This window comes from Somniosus microcephalus, unplaced genomic scaffold (genome assembly GCF_052327205.1).
Source record: "Somniosus microcephalus isolate GS21.2 unplaced genomic scaffold, FLI_Smic_1.0 unresolved_chr1, whole genome shotgun sequence".
In the NCBI taxonomy this organism is placed as follows: domain Eukaryota; kingdom Metazoa; phylum Chordata; class Chondrichthyes; order Squaliformes; family Somniosidae; genus Somniosus; species Somniosus microcephalus.
In genome coordinates, this window is record NW_028225179.1 from 36,632,362 (window position 1) to 36,639,923 (window position 7,562).

At 67.7% G+C, this 7,562-nt stretch overlaps 1 pseudogene across 1 annotated transcript in view; it reads right to left on the bottom strand.

The window, feature by feature from the left end:
• Window positions 1–7,562, bottom strand: part of LOC147094620 (major vault protein-like) — a 30,193-nt pseudogene that overhangs the window by 20,366 nt on the left and 2,265 nt on the right. Inside the window, exons 2-4 of the transcript XR_015074673.1 lie at window positions 3,427–3,622; window positions 2,790–2,913; window positions 96–227 (exon numbers count right to left, since the gene is read on the bottom strand). The product of XR_015074673.1 is annotated as a major vault protein-like (transcript). The remainder of the gene's footprint in view (window positions 1–95; window positions 228–2,789; window positions 2,914–3,426; window positions 3,623–7,562) is intronic.

Here is a 7,562-nt window from a genome sequence, read left to right on the forward strand (position 1 = left end):
ACGCAGCCTGCGCCAGAGCTCCAGCCCGCCACGCAGCCTGCGCCAGAGCTCCAGCCCGCCACGCGGCCGCGCAGCTCGAGGGGAACGTTGCTCACCAGTCACTCGATCATGTCCTTCCCTGTCCTTCATCTCTTTCCGCGCCCTCAGGCGAATCGCCTGGTTGTGGCGGATCACCGTGGCTTGAATCGTCTCCATAACCTCAACCTGCTTACGTGGAATGTAGGTTCCTGCGGGAGGGAGAGCGGGCGTCAGTCAGGATTTGTTGCGGCCAAATTGTGTTCGACTAACTTGATCGAGTTCTTTGATGAAGTAACGGAGAGGGTGGATGAGGGTAGTGTGGTGGATGTTGTGTACATGGACTTTCAGAAGGTATTTGATAAAGTGCCACATAATAGACTTGTTAGCAAAATTAACAGGGAGGATGTTTCCCCTGGCTGGGGGAGTCTAGAACACGGGGTCACGGTCTAAAGATAAGGGGTCGGCCATTTAGGACTGAGATGAGGAGAAATTTCTTCACTCAGAGGGCGGTGAATCTTTGGAATTCTCTGCCCCAGAGGGCTGTGGAGGCTCAGTCGTTGAGTATATTCAGGGCTGAGATCGATAGATTTTTGAATATAAAGGGAATCAAGGGATATGGGGATCGGGCAGGAAAGTGGAGATCAGGTAGAAGATCAGCCATGATCTTATTTTGAATGGCGGAGCCGGCTCGAGGGGCCGAATGGCCGACTCCTGTTCCTATTTATGTTCTTATGTGAAGCCCATGGGAATAAAGGGTCAGTGGCAGCGTGGATACAACATTGGCGAAGGGACAGAAAGCAGAGAATCGTGGTGAGCGGTTGTTTTTCAGACTGGAGGGAAGTATACAGTGGTGTCCCCCGGGTGTCAGTATTAGGACCACTGCTCTTTTTGATGTATGTATTAATGGCCTGGACTTGTGTACATAGAACATGACGTCAAAGTTTGCAGAGGACACGAAACTCGGAAATCTAGTAAACAGCGAGGAGGATAGTAACAGACTTCAGGAGGACATAGCCAGACTGGTCAAATGGGCAGACTGGTGGCAGATGCAGTTTAACACAGAGAAGTGTGAAGTGATTCATTTGGTAGGAAGAATGAGGAGAGGCAATATGAACTAAAGGGTACAATTTTAAAGGGGGTGCAGGAACAGCGAGACCTGGGGGTGTATGTACACAAATCTTCGAAGGTGGCAGGACAAGTAGAGAAGGCTGTTAAAAAGCACACTGGATCCTTCGCTTTATTCATAGAGGCTGAGAGTACAAAAGCAAGCAAGTTTTTGCTAAACACTTTATAAATCAAGCGCCTCACAGCGCCAGGGACCCGGGTTCGAATCCGGCCTTGGGTGACTGTGCAAACTCCACACAGACATTCTCCCCGTGTTTGCGTGGCTTTTCTCCTGGTGCTCCGGTTTCCTCCCACAGTCCAAAGATGTGCGGGTTAGGTTGATTGGCTATGATAAATTGACCCTTAGTGTTAGGGGGATTAAATATGTGGGGTTACGGGGATAGGGTGGGATATGCGTTGGTGTAGGGGTTACGGGGATCAGGTGGGATATGTGTCGGTGCAGGCTCGATGGGCCGAAATGGCCTCTATCTGCACTGTGGGGTTTCTGTGATTTCTGTGAAATCACTGTTTCGACCCCAGCTGGAGTATTGTGTCCAATTCTGGGCACCGCACTTTAGGAAGGATGTCAAGGCCTTGGAGAGGGTGGAGAGGAGATTGACCAGAATGGTACCAGGGATGAGGGACTTCAGTGATGTGGAGAGACTGGAGAAGCTGGGGTTGTTCTCCTTAGAGCAGACAAGGTTAAGGGGAGATTTACCAGAATGGTACCAGGGGATGAGGGACTTCAGTGACATGGAAAGACTGGAGAAGCTGGGATTGTTCTCCTTAGAGCAGAGAAGGTTAAGGGGAGATTGACCAGAATGGTTCCAGGGATGAGGGACTTCAGTGATGTGGAGAGACTGGAGAAGCTGGGGTTGTTCTCCTTGGAGCAGAGAAGGTTAAGGGAGAGATTGACCAGAATGGTACCGGGGATGAGGGACTTCAGTGAGGTGGAGAGACTGGAGAAGCTGGGGCTGTTCTCCTTGGAGCAGAGAAGGTCAAGGGAGAGATTGACCAGAATGGTACCAGGGATGAGGGACTTCAGTGAGGTGGAGAGACTGGAGAAGCTGGGATTGTTCTCCTTGGAGCAGAGAAGGTTAAGGGGAGATTGACCAGAATGGTACCAGGGGATGAGGGACTTCAGTGATGTGGAGAGACTGGAGAAGCTGGGGTTGTTCTCCTTAGAGCAGAGAAGGTTAAGGGGAGATTGACCAGAATGGTACCAGGGGATGAGGGACTTCAGTGATGTGGAGAGACTGGAGAAGCTGGGGTTGTTCTCCTTAGAGCAGAGAAGGTTAAGGGGAGATTTAATCGAGGGGTTTTGATCGAGTAACTTTCCACTGGTGGGAGGGTCAATAATCAGAGGACACACATTTAAGGTAATTGTCAAAAGAACCAGAGGGGGAGATGAGGAGAATGTTTTTTAACGCAGCGAGTTGTTGTGATCTGGAATGCGCTGCCTGAAAGGGCGGTGGAAGCAGATTCAATAGTAACTTTCAAAAGGGAATTGGATAAATACACGAAGGGAAAAATTTGCAGGACTACGGGGAGAGCGCAGTGCGGGGAGTGGGACTAATTTGAGAGCTCGTTCAAAGAGCCGGCACAGGCACGATGGGCCGAATGGCCTCCTTCTGTGCTGTCTGATTGGAGGATTGGATGAGCCGTACCTGGGCCTTCAAAGAGCCACTCGTCTCCGGCCACTCGCTTATCCCCATCTTCGTCCTCAAAGTCCAGCAGGGCCTGGAGGTGAAGGGCCGTGTTGGTCATCACAATCTGTAGGGCCGTCACCATCTGAGAGCGAGAGAGAGGGGTTAGAGTGGGAAGCCCGAAAGGCAAACTCCGGTGAGAGTCGGTGCCCAAGGGGATCCATACCCCGGGGAGAGTCAGAGCCCGCGGGGACCCATACCCCGGGGAGAGTCGGCACCCGTGCGGACCTGTACCCCGGGCAGAGTCGGTGCCCGCAGGGACCCGTACCCCGGGGAGAGTCGGAGCCCGCGGGGACCCGTACCCCATGGAGAGTCGGTGCCCGCGGGGACCTGTACCCCGGGGGAGAGTCGGTGCCCGCAGGGACCCGTACCCCGGGGAGAGTCGGCGCCCGCGGGGACCCGTACCCCGGGGAGAGTCAGTGCCCGCGGGGACCCGTACCCCGGGCAGAGTCGGTGCCCGCGGGGACCCGTACCCCGGGGAGAGCTGGTGCCCGCGGGGACCCGTACCCCGGTGAGAGCCGGTGCCTGCGGGGGACCCGTATCCCGGGGAGAGTCGGTGTCTGTGTATCGCTCCCCCCCGCACGACCCCATCACTGACCTTCATGAGCTGCTCCCCAGGGTAAAGGGGGAAGGGGTCCTGGGCCAGGCGGAACTCTTGGTCTGCATGTCGCAGCTTCACTTGACCAAACTCATCAAACACCGGCTTCGAATCATCGTCTCGCAACACCGGGTTTTCAATGATGCAGTAATAGCGCGGAGGGACACTGATCATCTTCTCTGGGGGGAAGAGAACCCTGCGTAGAGAGAGAGAGAGAGTGAGACGGAAGGCGGGAGAGGGAGAGAGGGGGGGGGGAGAGAGAGAGACAGAGGGCGGGCGAGACAGAGGGCGGGCGAGACAGAGGGAGGGCGAGAGAGAGGGAGGGCGAGAGAGAGGGAGGGCGAGACAGACACACAGAGCGGGGGAGAGAGGGACAACCATTAAATCTAAGAAAAGAGTATATACAAATTATATGAATGTATATTTATACACTCAGGGATATATCTGTTTATACACTGTATGGATAGACCTGCGTTTATGTGTTCAACCATAAATGTTTTTCGATGCTTTGGCAACATAAGATGTACCTGGTCATCATGCCAATAAAGCGATTTGAATTGAATTGAATTGAGGGGGGGCGAGGGGGTCGAGGCAGCGCGGGGGGGGGGAGGGAGCGCGGGGGGGGGAGGGAGCGCGGGGGGGGAAGGGAGCGCGGGGGGGGGGAAGGGAGCGCGGGGGGGGGAAGGGAGCGCGGGGGGGGGAAGGGAGCGCGGGGGGGGGGAAGGGAGCGCGGGGGGGGAAGGGAGCGCGGGGGGGGAAGGGAGCGCGGGGGGGGGAAGGGAGCGCGGGGGGGGGAAGGAGCGCGGGGGGGGGGAAGGGAGCGCGGGGGGGGGAAGGGAGCGCGGGGGGGGGAAGGGAGCGCGGGGGGGGGAAGGGAGCGCGGGGGGGGGGAAGGGAGCGCGGGGGGGGGAAGGGAGCGCGGGGGGGGGGAAGGGAGCGCGGGGGGGGGAAGGGAGCGCGGGGGGGGGAAGGGAGCGCGGGGGGGGGAAGGGGAGCGCGGGGGGGAAGGGAGCGCGGGGGGGAAGGGAGCGCGGGGGGGAAGGGAGCGCGGGGGGGGAAGGGAGCGCGGGGGGGAAGGGAGCGCGGGGGGGGGAAGGGAGCGCGGGGGGGGGAAGGGAGCGCGGGGGGGGGAAGGGAGCGCGGGGGGGGAAGGGAGCGCGGGGGGGGAAGGGAGCGCGGGGGGGGGAAGGGAGCGCGGGGGGGGAAGGGAGCGCGGGGGGAGGGGCGGGGAAGGGAGCGCGGGGGGGAAGGGAGCGCGGGGGGGAAGGGAGCGCGGGGGGGGAAGGGAGCGCGGGGGGGGAAGGGAGCGCGGGGGGGAAGGGGAGCGCGGGGGGGGAAGGGAGCGCGGGGGGGGAAGGGAGCGCGGGGGGGGAAGGGAGCGCGGGGGGGAAGGGAGCGCGGGGGGGGAAGGGAGCGCGGGGGGGGAAGGGAGCGCGGGGGGGGAAGGGAGCGCGGGGGGGAAGGGAGCGCGGGGGGGAAGGGAGCGCGGGGGGGGAAGGGAGCGCGGGGGGGGAAGGGAGCGCGGGGGGGGAAGGGAGCGCGGGGGGGGAAGGGAGCGCGGGGGGGGAAGGGAGCGCGGGGGGGGAAGGGAGCGCGGGGGGGGAAGGGAGCGCGGGGGGGGAAGGAGCGCGGGGGGGGAAGGGAGCGCGGGGGGGAAGGGAGCGCGGGGGGGGAAGGGAGCGCGGGGGGGGAAGGGAGCGCGGGGGGGGAAGGGAGCGCGGGGGGGGAAGGGAGCGCGGGGGGGAAGGAGCGGAGCGCGGGGGGGGAAGGGAGCGCGGGGGGGGAAGGGAGCGCGGGGGGGGAAGGGGAGAGCGCGGGGGGGAAGGGAGCGCGGGGGGGGAAGGGAGCGCGGGGGGGGAAGGGAGCGCGGGGGGGGAAGGGAGCGCGGGGGGGGAAGGGAGCGCGGGGGGGGAAGGGAGCGCGGGGGGGAAGGGAGCGCGGGGGGGAAGGGAGCGCGGGGGGGGAAGGGAGCGCGGGGGGGGAAGGGAGCGCGGGGGGGGAAGGGAGCGCGGGGGGGAAGGGAGCGCGGGGGGGGAAGGGAGCGCGGGGGGGGAAGGGAGCGCGGGGGGGGAAGGGAGCGCGGGGGGGGAAGGGAGCGCGGGGGGGGAAGGGAGCGCGGGGGGGGAAGGGAGCGCGGGGGGGAAGGGAGCGCGGGGGGGAAGGGAGCGCGGGGGGGGAAGGGAGCGCGGGGGGGAAGGGAGCGGGGGGAAGGAGCGCGGGGGGGGAAGGGAGCGCGGGGGGGGAAGGGAGCGCGGGGGGAAGGGAGCGCGGGGGGGAAGGGAGCGCGGGGGGGGAAGGGAGCGCGGGGGGGGGAAGGGAGCGCGGGGGGGGAAGGGAGCGCGGGGGGGAAGGGAGCGCGGGGGGGGAAGGGAGGAGCGGGGGAGGCCGGGGGAAGGGAGCGCGGGGGGGAAGGGAGCGCGGGGGGGAAGGGAGCGCGGGGGGGGAAGGGAGCGCGGGGGGGGAAGGGAGCGCGGGGGGGGAAGGGAGCGCGGGGGGGGAAGGGAGCGCGGGGGGGGGAAGGGAGCGCGGGGGGGGAAGGGAGCGCGGGGGGGGGAAGGGAGCGCGGGGGGGGAAGGGAGCGCGGGGGGGAAGGGAGCGCGGGGGGGGGAAGGGAGCGCGGGGGGGGAGGGGGAGAGCGGGGGGGGAAGGGAGCGCGGGGGGGGAAGGGAGCGCGGGGGGGAAGGGAGCGCGGGGGGGAAGGAGCGCGGGGGAAGGAGCGCGGGGGGGAAGGGAGCGCGGGGGGGAAGGGAGCGCGGGGGGGGAAGGGAGCGCGGGGGGGGGAAGGGAGCGCGGGGGGGGAAGGGAGCGCGGGGGGGGAAGGGAGCGCGGGGGGGGAAGGGAGCGCGGGGGGGGGAAGGGAGCGCGGGGGGGGAAGGGAGCGCGGGGGGGAAGGGAGCGCGGGGGGGGAAGGGAGCGCGGGGGGGGAAGGGAGCGCGGGGGGGAAGGAGCGCGGGGGGGGGAAGGGAGCGCGGGGGGGGGAAGGGAGCGCGGGGGGGGAAGGGAGCGCGGGGGGGGGAAGGGAGCGCGGGGGGGGAAGGGAGCGCGGGGGGGAAGGGAGCGCGGGGGGGGAAGGGAGCGCGGGGGGGGAGGGCGCGGGGGGGAAGGGAGCGCGGGGGGGGAAGGGAGCGCGGGGGGGGAAGGGAGCGCGGGGGGGGAAGGGAGCGCGGGGGGGGAAGGGAGCGCGGGGGGGAAGGGAGCGCGGGGGGGGAAGGGAGCGCGGGGGGGGAAGGGAGCGCGGGGGGGAAGGGAGCGCGGGGGGGGAAGGGAGCGCGGGGGGGGAAGGGAGCGCGGGGGGGGAAGGGAGCGCGGGGGGGGAAGGGAGCGCGGGGGGGGGAAGGGAGCGAGGGGGGGGAAGGGAGCGCGGGGGGGGAAGGGAGCGCGGGGGGAAGGGAGCGCGGGGGGGGAAGGGAGCGCGGGGGGGGGAAGGGAGCGCGGGGGGGAAGGAGCGCGGGGGGGGAAGGGAGCGCGGGGGGGAAGGGAGCGCGGGGGGGAAGGGAGCGCGGGGGGGGAAGGGAGCGCGGGGGGGGAAGGGAGCGCGGGGGGGGAAGGGAGCGCGGGGGGGGAAGGGAGCGCGGGGGGGGAAGGGAGCGCGGGGGGGGAAGGGAGCGCGGGGGGGAAGGAGCGCGGGGGGGGAAGGGAGCGCGGGGGGGGAAGGGAGCGCGGGGGGGGAAGGGAGCGCGGGGGGGGAAGGGAGCGCGGGGGGGGAAGGGAGCGCGGGGGGGAAGGGAGCGCGGGGGGGGAAGGGAGCGCGGGGGGGGAAGGGAGCGCGGGGGGGGGAAGGGAGCGCGGGGGGGGAAGGGAGCGCGGGGGGGGAAGGGAGCGCGGGGGGGGAAGGGAGCGCGGGGGGGGAAGGGAGCGCGGGGGGGGAAGGGAGCGCGGGGGGGGGAAGGGAGCGCGGGGGGGGAAGGAGCGCGGGGGAGCGCGGGGGGGGGAAGGGAGCGCGGGGGGGGGGAAGGGAGCGCGGGGGGGGAAGGGAGCGCGGGGGGGGGAAGGGAGCGCGGGGGGGGAAGGGAGCGCGGGGGGGGAAGGGAGCGCGGGGGGGGAAGGGAGCGCGGGGGGGGGAAGGGAGCGCGGGGGGGGAAGGGAGCGCGGGGGGGGAAGGGAGCGCGAGGGGGGGGGGAAGGGAGCGCGGGGGG